We start from the raw sequence: 21796 nt of genomic DNA on the forward strand, positions 1-21796 counted from the left end.
CCATGGGTTGAAAGGTAGCATGAAGTAAAGAAAGCAGAAAACTGGCCAGACATCAGAAGACTTCGCCTGCAACCCTGAACTCAGTAAGGTTGCTGAGCTTACTGAGTTTTAATTATTGGATTTGTGTTCCACACAGCTTTGTTGGAAGAGTACTCTGCCTGCACAGGATTTCTGAAATCCTCCACATTATTTGTGGGTATCAAAACTGGGAGGATAATTTTTCCTTCTCTGGGCCAAATTAAAAGAAATCATCCTCCCAGTTCCTCTGCACAGAGGACTTCGGGAGACCACATGGGCACAATTTCTCCTAATTTCTTCCAGAGAAGGAGAAATTCTGCAACAGTTTCTTAAAGGTGGAGTTGACTATTAGCCATAGCATGGACATGCTCTTTTTCTTTTCTTCTGAGGATTTTTGGTTTATGTCTCTGCCATTGCAACAAAGGCAAATCTGCTAACAGTCTGGACACTATTTCTGTACCTCACAGAGGCCTCCATCTTCAGCCATTCACCAAGCAATATGGTAGCAGTGACAGGAAGACAGCCACCAAAGTTACAGTAGACAAACTTCAGAAATTATTCCAAAATGTGTCCCTTTTTTTAAGCCAGAGTAAGTAAAACAATAAAAAAAGTCTTGTGAGAAATTTTGGTTCAGGACTGGTTTTCATTTTTGCATTCAGCAACCTCCCGTTACATTATAGATACATTTTGCCTTTACAGCAAGAGATGGTTATAATATAATTCTTTCACTTTAAGCCTTGTAGCCAATATGAGAGAAGGGGAAAATTGCATCAGACTCAAAACTAGCAGTTTTGGAACCTTGGCCAAGCAGTGCAAAGCATACCACCAAATCAACTTTGTAATTCATGATGTGAAGACAATGCAAGAAGTAATTACAATGCTGAATACTTTGCCAGCATTTTGCACTGTCAGCACTACAACAATAGAGAGGGAGAGAGAGGGTAGACCTGCCCTCATTGCACTGTAGCTCCTTGATTGTTTGCCCTCCCTAACCCAGAACACTCTATGCAGGGACTTATCTTACGAGTGTCTTTCCATGGGCTTTAATTTAAGTGTGTGAAGCTTAAGGTGGGGAAGAGTGATACTAGTTATCAAAGAGATGAGTGTATGATGAAACATCAGACAGTCCTCCTACTCCTCATAAGTAAGGATGGCGAACTTCACCTATGAGAATTGCTCTGAACTTTCTCCTCCTTTGAAATTGTTCTCCAACAGAACATTTTCCTATCAAATTGAAAGAGCACAGTCACAATTATTGGAGGTGGGGTGAAGATTGTTACAGCACTAGTTTCTAGCCAAAGCGAGTAGAAAGACAGGAGGCTGGATTGTGCATATAAGGAGCCTGTGCAGAACTGTTAATTCACAGACCCTGAAAGCAGCACAATTTTCACCAATTTGTTATGATTTTGCCTCACTGCATCTAAGGCTGCATCCTTGCATCCAGGACTAAGGGACTTCAGCTAAAAACCCTAATGACTGTGGCTTCTAGATTTCTCTCCTAGGTTTAGGCTAAATAAATCAACATGGTTCATATATGCCATTCAAGAAGCTCCAACATAGAAAATTCATATAGCATACTTGTTTCTCTGCCCCAGAATGTGAAGCACATGACCTATTTCATTTGAGGTGATGCAAGGTTTGCCAAATATATTAATATTCCACTGCAATTTTAATAGGTTCATCAACCATGGTTCCTTATAAAGAGTATTGCTCTTGCTAATATCGCCAAAGGGCAGAATAATCCCTGTTTTGTCCATTTTGCTTTTCTGACAAGGTGTCATTCTAAACTTCAGCAACATGCGCTGAAACTCAGACTGCAAATGGATCTCTTAATATGAATGCTAATGTCATTTCTTTTAGGGATGAAATGTGACTGGTAGACAGGCTGGATGTGAAGAGGCAGAAAATAATGCTTCAAATTGAGCAAATCACCTGTGCTTGTGAGAGGCAGTTTATTCAGTGCTCAGTTCTGTAATTCACTAGGCTGATGGTGTAGCCAGATAGTGTTTTGCACATCAGTCATCTCCCCCAACCCCACCCCATCCCCATTTCTTCATTGTCTTGAAACATTCAAGCCCTGTGATATATGTGATGTTTTCTCAGCTGCAAGTGGTTTACATATACCTGTTTCAGACACACTGTGACCCGGTTCTTCGTTAGCAAGGCAGGAAACTCATGGCCTTATGAACCCACAGTAGTTCCAGGTCTTCATACCTAAAATAATAACATCATTCAATTGCTAGAATACATACAGTGGTGCCTCACTTGACAACAATAATCTGTTCCAGCAAAATCGCTGTACAACAAAATCATCATCAAGTGAAAGTAAAAAAAAAACATTAGAATCCATTAAAAACTGGTTAATGCGTTCTAATGGGCGAAATACCTCATCGTCCAGTGAAGATCCTCCATAGGGCAGCCATTTTCCGATGCCTGTAAAGTGAAAAAGCCCTCCTAAACACAGCGGGGAGCCATTTTGCACAGCTGGTGGCCATTTTGAAACCCGATGATCAGCTGTTTTCTGATCGTCGTAAAGCGAAAAATTGGTTCCCAAAGCAGGGAACCGATCATCGTCAAGTGCAAAAAGCCCTTTGAAACATCATTTTGCGATCGCAATAGTGATCGCAAAAACATAGTCGTGAAGCAATTTCATTGTATAACGAGGTAATCATGAAGAGGTGCACCACTGTATGAAGTTCTTATGGATATCCCTACCACTGGTCCTGTTCAGCTAATGATATGTTCTTGGCTTGTTTAATGTATAAATCCATTGCCCCCTTACCCCGGAATAAATAAGCAAGACCAGAAATATAGATTAAACACAGGACACACTTTATTGAATTGAATCATTGTTGCCAATCATTGTTGCCGTAGTGCGGATTCAGGTTTCAAACGTAGGTCTAAATGGACCCTTCTAACAACCAATGTGCTAGTCCCTGGCCCCAGTTCTCCCAGTCCTGAAGACAGTGGGAAACTCTGCCGGCCCAAATTTGACCACCTCAGACCTCGAGCCACTCTCTCCATGCTGACTGTTGGTCCAAGTGTGTCCCAGCACATCTTTCCCCCCAAGCACTATAATCGCATGATCCACAGTGCTGGGAGGTCAGATGAGCTATAATTACCTGCTATTACTATGTGACTCTCCAAAATACCTGTTTAATCCACACTAACCACCAGTGCAACCAAATTTCCACCTCCAAATGGCCAGCACACCTTGTCCAGTGTGGAATAGGCAAAAAATCCCTGCCTCCAAGAGGCAATCAGGAGACAGGTCAAAAATTCCTATTTGGCCCCAAAGGCAACCCCATCCGGCCCCAAACTCACACTAGAATATAGGACGGGTGGGTGGGATGCCAGCAAGAAAGAGGAAGCTGGGGGGGGGGGAACGGCCCTTATATAGTCTACCATTTCCCCCTCTTCCAAAGCTTCTCATGCGAGACTGCACGGAGGTCTCACGTCCTTCCGTGGAAGACGGCAAAGGTAAGCCACGCTGCCGAAGCTTTGGCTCTGCAGCGGCTTATTCATTCTGTCATAAGTGTACATCCCACCTGCTATTGCACAAAAGATGTACCTGCTCTTGCACAACTGTTTATCTTCTCTACTCAAAGAAGCTAGTTTATCCCACCTGCATGTACTTTTGCATCTTTGTTTGATTTCCCTTTTACCATCACCATCATCGCCATGCTTAGGAGCAGGACACTTATCTCTTACTCCATACAATGTTTAGCAGAAGGAGTTTGAAAAGTCATATGAAAAGCTATTTTCTGGAAAACTAGTTAACTGTGATTTTTGTAATTCTATATAATTTAATAGTTTTATTCAGGCTACTTTTTTCGTATCATGCTATTAACTGACTGGTACAGGGAATATCATTATTCTCTAAATGCTAGCATTTTGCCATTCTTTTTCAATACAGAATTAATCATGCAAGAAACTGAAGTGTGGAGATTAGAATGGATCCCATTAAATGAGCAATAAAAGGGAGGGGCACTGAAATACTACAACAAAACGACAAGTTCCCAGGGTTTATGAGGAAGCAGTTACTCTCTGGACTCCCTTCCATTTATTTGCTTTCATTCAGACGGAAACAAAAAACAAAGTATAAGACACTTACAGATCATAATCACACAATCATAGTCTTAGAACTGAAAAGCTGGAAGAGACCCTATGGGTCATCACGTCCAGCCCCTGTCAGGGAGGCACCCTGGGGAATTGAACTCCCAACCCTCTGGCTCCACAGCCAGATGCCTAAACCGTTGAGATATTCAGCAGTTCCCTGCAATCCAGGTGCAAATAATACATTTTGCACTTATTGTTTACAACCTGTCAATCTGTAAATAGCCTTATTAATCTCCAATTAGTGAGTATCGATAACACCTGTGCAAGTAGAGCTGGCTAGCATGATGCTGTATTGTGTATTATGCTATGGATTTTCATACAGTAAATTGGGCTGTGCCAACCTGCCTCCTCTTGGTTGTACCATAAGCCAGTGATTCACAAAGTATACAGAAGGAAAGCAGGAGGGCTGAAAAATCAACTAAACCCCCATATTCGGATGGATCCAATATATTGTGGCCACTAAGCTGAGCAAGCACCTCTGAACATTGCTCTGTCCTGCCTGCCACAATCTAAACAGCAGTCTAAGACAGGCCATCAGTACACCGAAGAGCTGAATCACAATGATTTTGCTTTGCTTCAGTTTGATTCACAGCCTGCATTATGTTTCAAATCACAAACAGTGGACACAAAAGGGCTATGGATTGGTTTATGAGTTCCCAATTGATATTGTTTGTGAGGCAACTGCCATCCCACCCAAACACACCACACCTCTTATTTCCTTCCTTCCTCTGGCTGCCTCTCCTTTCCTTTTATGGTTTGCTGCGAAGTGCCTTGGTTACAGAAACATTCCAAAGATCTTTCATTTCACCCCATTTTTTATATGTGTTGGTGCGTGCAGAAGACTTAAGCATTATATTAATGTAATGCCTCATCACTGATACAGCAGAGAGCAATACAATATCATTTCTATTTAATTTAATCCTATTTAATTCCTGTTTCTCCATGACTCTTTGACACTTTTTTGAAATCTCTTACTGCAATACACATGCAGTAAAGCTCAATGTTAGCACTTTTTGAAAGTATTGCATCCCCAGAATGTATTAATAGTATGGAAATATATGAAATACCAAATGAAAGAATGCTTTTTTTTTCTTAAGGAGATTCAAAGTACCTTTCTCTGGCCAGTGATGCTATTGTGATGTTGTGGGGCTATCCAAACTGAGAGACATGTTCTGCCTCTGCACACCAGTATAAAGGTAAAGGTTCCCCTTGACAATTTGTCCAGTTGTGTCCGACTCTAGGGGGCGGTGCTCACCTCCGTTTCCAACCCATAGAGCTAGCGTTTTGTCCAAATCTTCCATGGTCACGTGGCCAGCGCGACTAGACAGGGAACGCCGTTACCTTCCCACCGTGGTGGTCCTTATTTATCTACTCGCATTTTGCATGCTTTCGAACCGCTAGGTTGGCGGAAGCTGGGACAAGTGACGAGGGCTCACTCCGATGCATGGATTCGATTTTACGACTGCAGGTCTTCTCTAAAGAAATATTTTCAAACATCTTATTTCAGAAGCATGATTTTCCTTAGAATTCGAAAGACATGTGATTTTTAAAAATATAAACAAAAACATCAGAGGACAATGGGGGAAAGGAATGAGTGGGGGCATATTCTCGCTGCCATGAAACATCCCCCCCTCCCAAATGCTAACGTCAAATGAAAATATCATCCAAAGACATGCCCTCATCTTCCTAGGAATCTCTGCAGGAGAAAAGACACAACTGAATCCAGCCTCCTGGTGGCAGAGGGAAAAATGGTTTGGCAGGAAATAGGCTGGAAGGAATCGAATGCCTTGAACAACATACAGATATTTTTAAATGTATTGAATTCACCTGCTTTGTCGGAAGAGAAAATCCTGCCATATTTGATGACTTAGTCAAAGCCACAGAGAGTAAAAAGGAAACTTTGGGGTTTTATATCACACTCCAGGATGCCAGAAACATCACCACTGACTCCCAAACCTACAATCCCCTCCTGGAATCCTGAGCAGCTGGGCAAAGAAAAAGAAGGGATGTTAAATAAATTATCCCACATCTACTCCCTGTCTATTGTTGTAGGGTGTGAGGAGGTGCAATGTGGAGCATGGCTCTAGTTTTGATCCAGCTGTAAAAGATTTCATGCATCCAAAATTTGAGTAATGGTTGTAAGAAGAGTGGGGACTGGGAAGATCCTCAGATTCATTTTGGCAAACTAGTTTGTGGTTTTCATGAAGGCTTTTGACACTCTAATATATGCCCAGAGCATCTATGGGAGCTGGGCATAAAGAAAGCATGAAAGAGTTTGATGCTCAGACTTGTACGAAAGCATCACAAATACTGAAATCCAAAACACAAACCACTTTCAAAAGAGCTTCACAACATAGTTCCTCTTAAAATGATCAGGATATTACCCAAATTCCAAGTATTCTCCAACAGCATGCTTTCTCCCCTGATGCAGAAATGTTGGAAGAGATATTGATTTTTAGATTTATCTGAAATAACATTTTTTTTTCTCTCTCTGCAGATTTATTTGGGAAGGGGAGGGGCAAAGTGGAAAGCAAACTCTTTCTTCATGTATTCCCTAAGCAGAAACCACAATGTCTGCCAAGGCTGGAATTTAGAGTTCAAAGATGTCTGTCTTGGTTTAATAACGTCCACTTTATATGTCAATGAGCCAGACTCCTGCAGGCTGTGTGAAAAAGAAACTCTGTAATTTGCTCTCTGGAAACTGTCAGCATGGCTCTAGGTGCATATTAATGCAGCTCAGGAGTGTCAATGAGGTGATTATAGGCTCCCCAGAGAACTCATTTCACAGCTAGCCCTTAGGAGCCTTTAGAGATTTCATTCAAATGATTTCAGGGTAAGAATCTAACCATCCATAGGCACTCTGGCCTAGCAGTCATTCTGACAAAGCTGACATTTTTCCATCTTCTCTCAGGGTGCTGTTCAAAACAGTAGTTAGACATCAATGGGATGGCAGCACAGTTTTAAAGGTGCAAAACTGTCCACAGCAGGGATTTTCTCATCTACCACCACAGGACTCTGTTTGAAATATCTGTCCCACTGCCTCCCTGTAGTTCCAGAGGGAGGGTGAAAGAAAGCGCAAGTTAACATCAGAGCGTGGTTTGCTATCCAGAACTCTCCTGATTTTAAACTGGACTGTTCAGCAGCTATCACTGCAATATGTTTCTAATATCTGATGTCTACATTTGGTGTCTGATATTTGGTTTGGGGTAGGATTTATATTCAGTATAATAAGAAACAGCTCATCACTTACAAACAAATTAACTAAAACAATAAACTAATAAGTTAAAAATGTCCAAACTAGAACTGGGCATGAATCACACTGGTTCAGCAGTTTGTGATGGTTTGTTCTTCGGCCAAGCAGGTGTCCACTGGTTCCCAGCCCTGCTTCCTCCAGTGGGCACTCACGGAGAGCCAGCGCTCCAGTTTCTCTGCCCCACCTCCTCTGAGTGCTGCCTCTGAGTGGGCACCCACCAAAGCGGCAGGGCTGGGAAGCTCCAAACACCTGTTCAGCTGAAGGACAAATTGACACAAATTGCCAAGCTGGTGGTTTGTGCCCATCTCTAGTCCAAACAATGGTAAAAGAAGAAACATCAGGTTAGCCAGTTCATAACAGATTAAGAGAGGATCCTGTCAAAGGCTTTGGTGAACAGCCTTGTTGTGAGCATCCTCTTGAAAGCTGCAAGGGAGAGGGCCAATCCCAGCTCCAATAGGAGCCCATTCCATAGGGATGGGGTCATAACCAAGAAAGCTCAGTGTAGCGAACACCCTGCCTTCCTATATATATATAATGGTATTGGCTTGAACCAATGGAAGCTCTCGGGAGGCAGAGCCAGAGAAAGTAGAAGGGATGGGTGAATCTGAGTCTAGTCAGTTCAGTGAGAGACAGAGAAGAGAGAGAGAGTTTGGAGTTTGAGGCAGAGAGTGTGCGTTTAAGGAATGATTAGTCAGAGTGACCTGTACTAATTAAGATAGAAGAGGTTAAAGTAAAATACTGAAGCTTTGTGTAACTTTAAGAATGTGCATAAGAACTATCCCTAAAACAACTTGTAATCAATAAACATGTTTCTGTTTAGAAGTTAAGTACTGAATGGACCTCAGTCTTCCATAGGAAATATAGGTTGATAAAGAGATGAACTGGTTGCAGTGTGTTAAAGGGTGTGTTGAGATACTTATGTGAGCTCTGTGTTTGGTGAAACAAGCAGGGGCCACGGAATGAAGGTCACATCCAGTTTCTAATAAATGTCTTTGTGGTCTCCTTCAGTGTGGCAAGCATGGTCTGAGAGGATTGGGAGGTGAGGGTTGATGTTTCTAGGCAAAGATGCTCAAACAAGTAGTGAAGTCCTAGACCATGGAGGGCTTGATGGGTAAGAACTGACACCATGAACCTGGCTTTGAATGACACAGGCAGCCGGTGAAGGTGAGCCAGGACTATGGAAATGTGATCAAACTTATTCACATTCAACACCAGCCTGGCTGCCACATTCTGCATCCACTGAAGTTCCCAAGTTATCGTCAAGCTCCACATAGAGAATGTTGCAGTAGTCAACCTTTGAGCTCACCAGTACATGTATCAATGTCTTCAGCCCCCCCCCATCCAAGTTGGGATGCAACAGGGTGATCAACCTCAGCTAATTAAATAGTGACTGGTCACAGCTGCAATCTGGGATTCCCATGAAAGAGCCAGATCCAGGAATATACCCAGTAACACACGCAATCCCCAAATGGGAGGGTTATACCATCCAACTTGGGGAGACAACCTCTTAACCTGTTAGGAAGGCCCCCCAGAAGGAGGATCTTCATCTTATCTGGGTTCAGCTTAAGCCTATTAGCTTTAATACATTCCACAATACAGGTCAGGCAGTGCTCAAGTACTTGGACAGCACCCACTGCAGAACATGTAAAGGGGAGATAGAGTTGTATGTCAACAATGTTGTAGTTTATTAAAAAGAAAAGTGCCATTGTTTTTTCAAAGGATAAAAGGGTAAAGTTCTAAAAGTTACAAGAAATGAGTTTTCAAAATACAGGAGCCAAGTGAATATATACTTTCCAGCATTTGGGAAGAAAACACAACAGAAAATAATAAAAGCTAATCTACCCTATCTAATGCTTATACCGAAGCAGAGAAATAGTATAGTTCTCAAGCATACATAAGATATATCCGCTGGTATAGCTTCATAAGACAGCAAATGAACCTAGGTTCTCCTGATGAATCAGGCTGAGACCTGAGCATCAGGGGAGCAAAGCATTGTTCTCCTCAGAAATATGCTAGGCTAACTAACTCATTCCCTGATTCCTTTTATACAAGTAAATGGACTATTTACACACCTGTTGGCAATCACACCTTGAGGCCTTTACATGTTCTTTCAGGACAAAAGGCAGCTACTTAACTTGCTGTCATTCACATTGTCAAACATAACTCTCTGGGAAGTAAGTGGGTGACTTCTAGGGTTACGGTTATTAGTGACCTTTTGGAGCTGTTTTGATATTTCCTCTGATAAAGATAAGCATGAAAGCATCTGCTCCCTTGCTCAGTCCTTCCTTTGAAGTATTCAATAGCAGGAGATGAGTTAAAGGTGTCAACTGTCTGTTTATGCACTGGTCTCTGCTGTGAGGTAAGCTTCCCAGGCTCACAGAAGCACACTAGAGTCCAGCAACTGAATTTCATATTTCATATACACCAAGTTCTCAATTTCATCACAAGAGGTCAACAGAAACAGAGCAAAAGCTCTAAAACCAAATTCCTCTTCTAGATATGCACCATGTATTTGGAGGAACACCTAATGACTTAAGATGCAAAAACCAAATATCAAAGAACCTAGTGAAGTGTAATATCTAGCCAGATGGGCTGACAGGTGGCCAGCTGAATCTGTGCTGAATCCTTTTCTCTTCCACTCTTAGGGATTTTGGGAAGTTATTTAGAACTATCTGCAACCTGCTGTAACTTTATGCTGGCATAGCAGCTGCTTCTCTATGGTAGCAAAGGCTTTGATCTAGCATAACTCTGTTCCTCCATTTCCTCATAACTTCTCTGCTCCTTTTTTACTTTTTCACTGGCTGACCTTAGCCAGCACAACAGTTACACCAGCAGATATTTCTGCTGTCAGATCTCTGAGATCATCTGGGACAAGGATGTTGTCACTGCAAAGGTAGTTGTGGTGGCACATGAGGTTTCTACTCGTCTGAAACTCACAACAGTCAGTGCATATGTAAGTTCATATTGCATTGCTGTTTAGATAGCGTAGATACAGGCCGTTTAGGACTTTAAAGATTAAAATATGCACTGATGAATTAAATTTTAGCAGTCAGAGCAGATGGCAAAGTTTTGGACCAAGTATGCCAAAATATAACAATGAATAAGTCTCTGCTTAAAACTATACAGCTACACCAAAATAAATCATTAAATAAAACTCTGCTTGAGTTTTTCATAAATAAATGTTGAAATTAAACCTACTTTAAGGCTGAATGAAAATACGTAAGAGCTACATTAAACTTTACTGAAACCATGTTGTTAATATTGTATATTATAAATGCTTGTTTCCTATTATATAAAAGGTAAATTTCCCTTTCCCGGCTTTAATTTTGAATTTTCTTTTTGTGTTGAAGTTTTCTTTTTCTAAATCACAGCTATGGTGATAGTTATGGAAACTATTTCTTCTTCTTCTTTTCCTGGAACACACATTAAAACATATCATAAAGAAACCCAGATTAGATTCAGATTAAGGAGGAGTGAAAATTATAGAATCAATAATTTAAGGAGGAGTGAAAATTATTGAATCAATAATTTAAGAGATGCAGATGACACCATCTTATTGGCAGAAAGCAGCAATGACTTGAAATGACATTTAGTGAAAGTAAAAGAAGAAAGTAACAAAACAGGAGTGTAGCTGAACATCAAAAAAACCAAGGAGGGAATGCATAACTTTTATGTTGACTATGAAGAAACCAAAGTGGTTAGAGATTTTGTATACCTTGATTCAATCATCAATCCCGGTGGAGACTGGATCAATGACTGAATCAATCTCAAACAAAAAATCAGAAAAAGACTACGACTTGGAAGAGCAGTAATGAAGGAACTAGAAAAGACCAAAACCAAGATAATCCATACTATCATATTTGGGCTTTCACATAGAAGATGGAGTAGAATTGTCCTCGGTTGCTCCAGGAGGCAGGATGGAACACATGGGTAGAAATTGTAAGGAACCAGATTTTAGCTCAGCATGGGGAGGAACCAAATAATTGTTTGCTAATGCTACAGAATGGAGTGGGAGATGACAGCTGTCCTCTGGTGGTGATATTTCAGCAATCTCTATATAACTATCCAGGGATACTGTAATTAGATATTGCACTGCAAATCTTGGAAATAGTAGGGGCCTGAGACAAGTAAGGGCTGCCCCTTCCAGCTCTATGATTCTATATGGTACTTCCACAGAAAGATCCTATCCTCTCACCTAGAGACCTATCCTCTAATGGAGAGATTTATCACTGGGTATATTCCTAAGAAAACAGATTGCATTCCAGTTTGGTATTTTATAGGTTACATTTAACACTTTGAAACATATCCAGATTCCAGAAACAGACTAGTAGTCTGTGAAGTTCTGGTGAACAGCCTCACAGCTATATTCTCAATCAACAGAGGCTTCTAAACAGTAATCATAGGCCAGCCCAAATAAAGTGGGTTGCAGGAATTGAACCTGTATCTTATCAGCACATGGAATACCTATAATCAGGTCACATTACGCAATGTTTTTGAACAAAAATGGGCAAGATTCCTCATCATCTTCATTAGAGAGGACAAGAAACTAGTTCCTCATCTTTATTGATGATGACAAGGTAAGAATTTAAATCGTCAGCTGGAAAAGGAGAATGTGGATCCAAAGGAGTGTTTTCGTGTAGCTGTGTCAATTCTCCCACCTCCAGCTTTGCTCTCACTATCCTACTGTAGGTCACTATCCTGTCTTAGTTTCCAGGGTTTCCAGTAACTCTTGGACCAACCTCTGGTGATGCTTCCCTCTACTGTACCAGCATTGCAGGTATCACCTACCACTGCCTTTGGACCACACAAGGTTTTCTACAATGTACTATTTTACTGAATAGTTTAGAGCACATTAACATCAACTGAAGTGTTAATATTTTTGTTAAACTGCATCACTTCAGATAAATAAAGACAGAGAGTGCATGTTTCAGTGCTTCCCATGGGGGAAAAAAAAGCTTCCTGGCCCATAGGAAATAGTATGACAGGGAGAAGGCTAAGCACAACCTCTCTCCCTAGGTTTTTTGTGAGGTGGGTAAAAGTAAGTAGCTGTATTAATATGTTTCAGGGCACTTCAAAGCTAACAGATTCAATCTGGTACATGGTTTTGTGGTATTTAGTCCCTGTAACTGATAAGTCATTGTATGGAAGGTGTGTGGGGGAGGAGACAGCATTTAAATCTACAGCCTGAAGTGGAAAAGTAGGGGGAGAGGGGATACCACTAGGTTCATATAGAACTAATAAGGTTTTCTGGCACCCTAATCACCATCATACATTCTCAGGTTTAATTTTTACATATATATTATCAGGTATTAGAAGAAATAATAATTGGAGCCCATTTTATACACACATAGAGATTTCATTAATTTTACTATGATATTTAGAATATACAACTATTCCAACTTCTCTCCCATTTTCTCCCATCCAGTCGTCTTGCCCAAAATCACACTTTTTTTTTCTTTCATATCTTCACGATTGATTTTGATACACAGATTAATGTGTCTGTAATACCCGAATAAACTCACTTCAGCAAGCCATCACAAGCAAGCGCAGTGAGACTCTTAAACACCACCGTGCAATATGTTTGGAGACATCTGTGAAAACAGATCTACTGACAACATTCCAAAGCACCTGCACCCACCCAGGATGGATTCTTGAGCCTGAAGGGAAGATTCAGTGGTCACTATTGTTTTTTAAATACTACAGAGAACATTTATATATTTTGAGGCATTTTGTTTTATTGAATTGTATTGTGTTTTGTCTTTTGTTCTTGGCTGTCTGGTGATACAGACCACTGCTGTCACTGCTCATCCTTTGTGTGATTAAACAGATCCTACAGATCCCCTTCTGTCTCTTTGGTAGTGAAAACCCAAATATAACATTAAGAGGACTTTTATAATAGTATTATGCATTCAGGATGAAGGAAACTATTGGACTTTTAAGCAGAGATGCTTGGCTGCTCCATCATGCTGTAAGTTAAATGTTTCCATTAATAAATATACACAATAAAGAGTAGCAAGAAGATGGCTGCAGGCTTTCAATCAGGTTGTCACCTTCATGGGTGAAAATCTGGCATTTTCTTTTTGTGCGTGCTGAAAAGAGCTAATTGATCTTATTCTTGCACATTCATTTTTCTATACATCCAGCTGTACTGCACATTTACCAGAGGGCAGACATGCCAGCAAGGGAGCAGAACATTTTCCAAGCCATCACACAGAAAGCTACCATCCACAGTCAACTAAATGTGAAGGATAAATTGGTGCCTGGTTAGTTTTCCAAGTTAGAGCAGATTAAAACTCAGTGTGCACTCATGATATATGAGGATTTCATGCTGGCAGAACAGGTGTTCATGCATGTGTTTAAAAACAAACACTAATGGGAAGATACAAGTGATTACAAGAGATCACTGTGTGAATTACAAAAAGATCAGTAGGAGCTAGAAGTCTTCATACAGGACAAGGGCAATGCCCTTCAGTGGAAAGCTGGAAACAAGAGCTGTTCTACAGCCAAATGTTGACAATAATAATGTATCACAATCTGTTCTGCTTCTGCTCTTTCTTAAGTATTGTATTCTTCTAACATCCACAAGGAATTTGAAATGTGCAAACTCTGGGAGCAGACCAAAGGTAAATATAAAGTTTAGTCTTACTGATTTAAAGTAGAGAGTTAAGACGCACACCTATGTCTATCAAACCCACAAAGATGTGCTTAACTTTGGCACATTAGTGAATTGTGTTAGGTTCTGCTTCTGAAAGTTGGGAGAGATTTTTGGCATGAGCCACATGTAGAAAGTGGCTCATTGATGGATTATGCTCCTGATAAATTATCCTCCTGCGACCATTTTTGTGTCATACAGAGGGGACAGAATATTTTTCCACTTTAAAAAAAATAGGAGGGGGGAATTGTGCTTCCAGGAAGTATAATTCTCTTCCAAAACAATGTGTAGGGTCTCATATTTGCACATTTCAGCTGAACATCTCGGTGTTGTAATTTTTTAAAACAGAAGTTGTTTTGTTTTTCTTTTGTTGTCTGAAATCAAAAGTGATCTTCTGATAAGATGAAAACTAGTTCATGGGCTGGGCTAGAGGGTCTTGACAGTGGAACAATGACCCACTTCCACTTTAAGAGTAATGGCCACTCTTTGGTTACCCATGTGTAAAAGTAACGGCCATTACATGCAAGAAGCTACTTTCAACAAGGGACACATTTATCTTTTAAAAATGTAAGGATGTTGGCTTTGAGGAGTTGTAAGTAACAACGGGATTCCCAATGTAGTGTGGTGGGCAGAATGATGGACTAGAACTCTGGAGAACAGGGTTTGAATCCCCACTTGACCATGGAAACTCATGGAGTGGGGAGTGGAACTAAACTGGTAAAACCACTCCTTAAATATCTCACTGTACTTGAAAGCCCCATTAGAGTTACTATAAGTTGGTTCCAACTTAATGGCACAAAACACACACACACAAGTAACAGTCTATATGTGTCATGTTCTGTGCAAGAGTTGCCTTTTTAATTTAATAGTATGCAAGGTGTCAGAAGGTTTTCTGACTTTAGGAGTTGACTTTAAAACAGTCTCATTATCACAAAGCAGCAAGAGAACAATGCGATGCAACAAGTATGGTAGCTACCACTCACACTTCCCATTTTCCTATGATTATTTTGGACTGGAAGCAAATGATCCAAACTATGGGCATGGTAGTTCTGCATGTGAAACTTTAAAAATAGAAAACACCCTCCAACCCTTTTGTATATAATTAAGGTAATAAGTAGAACTCCCCACACCTGAAAGAACAGATACATTAACTCCTCACTAACAAGCACCATAATATGTTATTTGTCCTTTACCCTGCCCCCCCCAACATACACAGAAGGAGAAGAAGAAATGAGTAATTGAACAAATACCTTTATGAAGTAACATTCTAAGCCCAAAGTATAAGCAGAGATTTTCTTGAGTAGAAGAGTCAGGGGATCTACTGTCATGGATCTACTGTTAAACTGTACAACTAAATATGTTTCACCACTACCACCAAATATGAGCTGAATGTACCAGTGAGAGGGATTACGGGTTAGTCTTGGTCTTGAAAAATAGCCATGCATTTCTCTTCTATTCACAAATGTGCCTATCAGCTGTTGTTACTGTATGTCATGGTATCTCTGAAAACCAAATTTAAAAAAAATCAGAGAGTTATACTAGACAGATGTACAGATTGATCCAGACAGCAAGGCAGTTCCTATGTTCAAGTTGTGCTAATCCAAGTCTATCAATTTTCTATTTATCGGCAACCTGATTTCTGCTCTGCTTTACATCACCTAGATACCTCTGATATCACTATGTATTCTTTTAGCTTGATTATCTTCCTATTTTCTTCGGTCAGGCCTCATCTACTACTTTTAAATGTTAAAAATCTACCATTAAAATCTATCAGTTTCTACACACCAATTAAAATGAATGTTGCTTCAGTCTGTCAAAGTATCTGTGCTTTAATTATATTTGATTTTCCTTCTTTTAAATTCATTCTGCCTTTTCATCCAAACAAACCACTACCTCACAGACAAATAGGAAGCCTTAATTTAAGCTCATTCTCACTTTGTTCCAGTCAGTTTAACTACTGATTGTGAGAGATTAGAGTCAAGCTCATATAATAATCAACTTCACAACCCAATCTGGTAAAAATAATGCATTCAATGGAAATTCTTCTAAGCACTTCCATCATCAGATGATCAAGCATCCATACAGTTATACAGGGGGGGGGGGGGGAGAGACTATGAGGAAATTAAATTTGCTTTTAGAATTAAGTCTAAAATTATATTGACCTCCAATAGTGTTTTAAGAACTGCTAGTTACTCCCTTCTGGTTAGACTGCTATGTGGTGTTTGTAACACACACACACATGCACGCATCTCTTTCTTCCTCTCTCCCATCATTACCATGACATTTTCTGACTTATCACAACAGGCTGCCTGCTCTAAGTATTTATTGTCATTTTTATTCTGCAGACTTGTCATCTTGCTCTGCCACCCGCTAATAGTGACTACCATGCTCTACATACTGCAAGAAATTAATAAGTAAGGCTTCCTGTGACCCAGTCTTCAGTCAGCAGCCAAACACAGAGGCTTCAGAGTTCTCAGTAATCACTCAAGAAGATGCTTATTCTCCATGCACGACTTAAGCAGAAACAGGAGCTTCAGTTACATTTTCAGTTAATGCCAACCCAATGAGAAAGAAAGACTGGGCTGCAGACTGGTTTAATTGTGAAGGGGAAAAACAACACCAACATTTGTGTACGGGTAGTGTCATTAGGCACTAACAAAATGATGGTCATTTGGAGAAGGGCAGCCACAATCAAAGATCATGTATCAGAACACCCACTGACAGCCTTGTTGAACTCCTCAAGCTTCTGAAGGTTTTCTGTTGTGTCTGCTAGTGGTCAGGTTGTGAACTTGGGCCTCAGCCACAGAAAGCTGCTGCAAGTGAATTATCTTTGAGCTGATGATAAGCTGACAAACCAATTTATGGGAAATTACATCTTTACTACAAGACTCAAAAATGTGTTGCTGGCTATATGTTCTTTACTTCAACTGGAATTTAATAAAAAGCTGAAAGGAGATTAGACCTTTCTGCTAGCATTTATCCCCTCTATGAAAAATAGTATATGCCTATGCCCCCTATGGGCACAGCATGGGGCAGAAGGTTGAGACTTTCAAATCCCATTTATTTAAATGGGAGACTAAAACTGAAGTTTAAATATTTTCCACTAAAATAAATAAAAGGGTTTCTGGGCATTCTGTTTTGACAGACTGGAAAAGGGTTCAATAAATAAGTTTAAAGTGAAGTAACTACCACCTCATTGGGAGAAACTTAAATCTAAAGATAGTTCCATTTTTCTTGAGTTTTCACACTATGAATTGCTCCCAAATAAATTCTCAATGGAGGGCTAAATAGGCACCAAGAGAGAAAGAACTGCAACCTATTGTCATTGCAAATATGTGTCCTTTATAACAGTCGTCTCCAACCTTGGGCCTCCAGATGTTCTTGGACTGCAGCTCCCAGAAGCGTTCACCACCACCTCTGCAGGCCAGGATTTCTGGGAATTGAAGTCCAAGAACATCTGGAGGTCCAAGGTTGGGGACCACTGCTTTATAATATTAGAGCACACAATGAAGTTCATTTACAACAGGTTTAAGATGGACAAAAGGACATACAGTGGTGCCCCGCTTGACAACAATAATCCGTTCCAGCAAAATAGCTGTAGCGTGAAATCGTCATCAAGCGGGGGGAAAAAAACCATTGAAATGCATTGAAAACCGGTCAATGCATTCCAATGGGGGAAATACCTCACCGTCCTGCAAAGATCCTCCATAGGGCGGCCATTTTCCGGTGCCTGTAAAGCGAAGAATCCATCCTGAACACAGCGGGGAGCCATTTTGAAACCCCAACGATCAGCTGTTTTTGACTGTCGTTAAGTGAAAAATCAGTTCCCAAAGCAGGGAGCCAATCGTCATGAAGCGAAAAAAAAACCCTTTTGAACATGTTTTGCGATTGCAATAGCAATCGCAAAAAACTCATCATAAAGCGGATTTGTCATCAAACGGGATAATCATCAAGCGGGGCACCACTGTATTTCTTCACATAGTAAGTGATTCATGAACTGTATACACAAACACAACATGTGATGACATCTATTAGATTGCCTCATTTTAAAAGGGCTGGGCAAAATTATGCATCATAATAGCCATATAGACAATATGTGTTTCTCCATACATTGAACAATACATAAACTAATTTCTTCTATATATTTTTCTACTATTCTCATTTACTTTAAAGAAAAGATATTGGTTCAGAAAGACTCAGTCCCAACCCTCCAAAGGAGAAGAAAATTCAAGTGGAATTCTCATAGAATGCAGAGTTCTTGCAATTACCTGTACTTTTACTTCTGAAATGGCTGCCAAGAGTGCGAGAGATTCATTGTGCAGTCATCGCTCTAGTGATCTACAACCTCCATGGCTCCCCACATTTTAATTAAAAACCAAGAAAAGACCTTAAGAACCAAAGCCACCCACATAGGTTTGTAAGAGTAGGATGTATGTAGAACTGTTGAACAGTGGAAAACAGACAAGACAATGAGAAAGTATTCTTGGATATCTTTCATAGTAACTCAAGAACATCATACTAAAAAATTTGGCTATGGAATAAGGAAGAAAAGGGAAAGCCTCTTTCACTTGAGAAGAAATTTGTCAAAGTAGTAGAATCAGATTTTGGCACTGCCCCAGAGAAAACAAGCTACAGCAAATGGTCATACTCTTCATGTGCTCCTTATGAGTTGCCAGAGATGTCTGGCCACCTGGAAACAGAGTGTCAGTCAGATTCTGTAACACAATTTCTCTTTTCTTCAGAAAAACAATCTGGGCCTCCTTTTGTACAGAAGTCATTGAAGGTTTTGATTTTGCAAACAGTGTTTAGATGGAAAATGATAGGAAAATGGGCAGGATTTGTTCAAATGGGCATGGTATACTATAAAACTTGGCAAAATAATCCATTATAACACAGAATATGAAAACCATTATAAAAAACCTATTTGTATTCCACTTCCAATTCAAAACATTTCAATAAAAACTATCTTAAACCTAACTGATCATTTGTTCTGTATTAAACAATCTAGAGACTTTTACATGAATAACACTTATTCTTCTGACAAGCGCTTAATGATGCAATTTTGCTACTAGTTTGAACTTGACTCTTAAAAGAAATTGATTAGGCTTTTGTGGCTTCCATTTTCAGAGCAAACAAATACAGTGCTAACTTACTGGATAACCAAACTATTAATACTGTAGTTTCATTTGATATTTCAAGTTAGATTTCATTTGCAAATACACGTTTATTTTTTATTTATTTTTTAAACACTGTTGAATCTCCCGTTTATGTCACAGGTGGGAGAAAGGCATCAGGATTTGATTGAATGATCCAGGAAAAGGATCTTGAAAACTGTCTCTTTTTTCTGTAAATTTGACCATAAATATAGCCCTTTAAAAAGTACAGCTATGACATATCTCCTGCATGAAAACACTGACACCTTGTGTGCATTAATTTGACATGATTATGGTGAAGGTTATATAATGTGACAAGCAAGGGCAGTGAAGATATAATTCTCACCACTTTCCTGTAAGAGCCTTGTCAAACTTCAGATTAAATTAGCAACTATTTTGCTAAAGACCCAGCATATTGGAAATGTGATCGTGTTATACCTTATCTTCATTATCCAACATGGAATCAAAACTGATGAATGAGATTCCCATATTACCTGCTCATTTCTGATCTTACCTGTGTCTCACTTGTCCAGTGTCAATGGTTTTATCTTCCCAAATCAGCCAATTTTCACAAGTTCCTTTCACCTTTAACAAGCTCCTGAAGAGATACTTTTTCAGGCACAGTGAATAGATCGCACAATCAGCATAAGTAACCTGAAGCTTCTGCTTCTACCAGTACAGATGACATCTGGAATCATAACTTTAATCAGAAGAAGATTACAATCAGGGAAAAAAACATAAACTATGAAAGATTATCGCACTTGTTACTCACAAAGAACTACTAGCACACAGCTCAATTTTTATATGTGTGTGTGTGTGTGTGTGTTTACACACACACACACACACACATTTTAACCCTTATGTGAATCTGAATTTATAACCTTACTGAAGATATAGAACTCCTTCTAATCTGTAATAATTCATACTTCATCATCTGCCAGCAATAAAGCTATTGATCATTCTGTAGCATTTCATAATATCATAGATATATCCACATGTGCATACACAAATTTAATCACAGTTTCATTAGAAGATCATGGATAGTGCAGTATAACTCTAGCACCATTTATTATTTCTGTATTACAGAAGCATCTCATAGACTGCTAACTGGAGTTTTTTGTTATGTTTTTTGTATTTTTGAAAAAGAAAAATATTGGCCTCCTGTTATGTGGGTAAGCCTCCAATTTAAATATAGATCATGCACACATGTGAACACATCTGTCCCAAATTCATCCAGCCACCTTCCCCCACGAAGATAACAAGAAATCTCTTTCCTCCACCACCATTTGAGGGAACAGATCATGCCACCAAGGTAGGGTAAAAAATTTTGATTGGCTTTCACCGTAGGGAGGCCAAAAAAAGAGACATTGCTGATAGACTACCCATTTGAGATTCTGGTTATGGTACAGTAACTTTAGACTTCTAGATTCTTGTATTGACTGTATGTTTTATTTACATGGTAGAGCATTGTGGCTACAAATTAACCACAAGGCCATGCATTTGATATGACTTCCCACAGCTGTCTTCTAAGGTCTGCATGAGAGAGTCATAGCTGACCTAAATCCAAGTGAGATTCCCAACTAGACCAGACCCCTTGGATCAATGGGAACTTGGTACATAAATCATCTTTAGGTAGGTTCCATTGATTCAGTGGTCTAAGTAAATTGGATATAGGCTTAAATAGACTCCCCTTGCAATTTGGAAGTTTGGTTTTGCAGGGTTCATAAACACACTGAAGAAGAAAAAATCCCTACTTGTGAAGTTATTTCCCAGCACATGAGTAACTAGGGCAGATATGTACAAACTTTAGTCCACAGGCTGCACACAGTTGCATAGGGGTTCTAAAAGATACAGGAAGCAATTTTCCCACATTTCACCATATTTTTCCCCACACATTTTCCACACAGAAGGAAATTGCTCCCACAACTTTGGCATCAAACAGCTCAGTGGGACAAAAATGGCAAAATTGTCTCCATCATTCTAGAGGATATGAGGGTCAATTTTTAATTAAAAGCTGTTTTGAAAACTGGAGGCTAGAATACCTCTTCAATGTCCAATAGAGGTGTGTGTGTATGACTCTGAATGTTGCCTAGTCCTAAGCTAGGGGGAGTCACATTGCCTGGAGACATTGACTGGTTACTTTTGCAACTGTACAGGGTAGAGATGGGGATCAATCAAAAAAATTGTGATTCATTTTGATTCATGATTCATCAAGGTTAATGAATCAATGAATACAAATCTACAAATATTCTCCGATGAATCAATATTATAAAAGGCTAAAAAAAAAAACTGGCCCCCAAGCACCTAGAGACATCACATTTGCAGGGAAATGTCCTCAGACAGTTTTCTACAAGTCCAAAACATTTAGTGAAAAATTAGGTAATGGACCCCTGAGTTATATACAGTGGTGCCTCGCAAGATGAAAATAATTCATTCCGCAAGACCTGTCGTCTTGTGAAATTTTCATCTTGTGAGGCGAGTTTTCCCATAGGAATACATTGAAATGTAATTAATGTGTTCCTATGGGCAAAAAAACTCTGAAAAAGTCACTTACCAGATAGGGAGCTGGGGAAGCACCATCAGAGGACTGGCGGGTGTCTC

The sequence above is a fragment of the Pogona vitticeps genome, chromosome 5, assembly GCF_051106095.1.
Source record: "Pogona vitticeps strain Pit_001003342236 chromosome 5, PviZW2.1, whole genome shotgun sequence".
Classification (NCBI taxonomy): domain Eukaryota; kingdom Metazoa; phylum Chordata; class Lepidosauria; order Squamata; family Agamidae; genus Pogona; species Pogona vitticeps.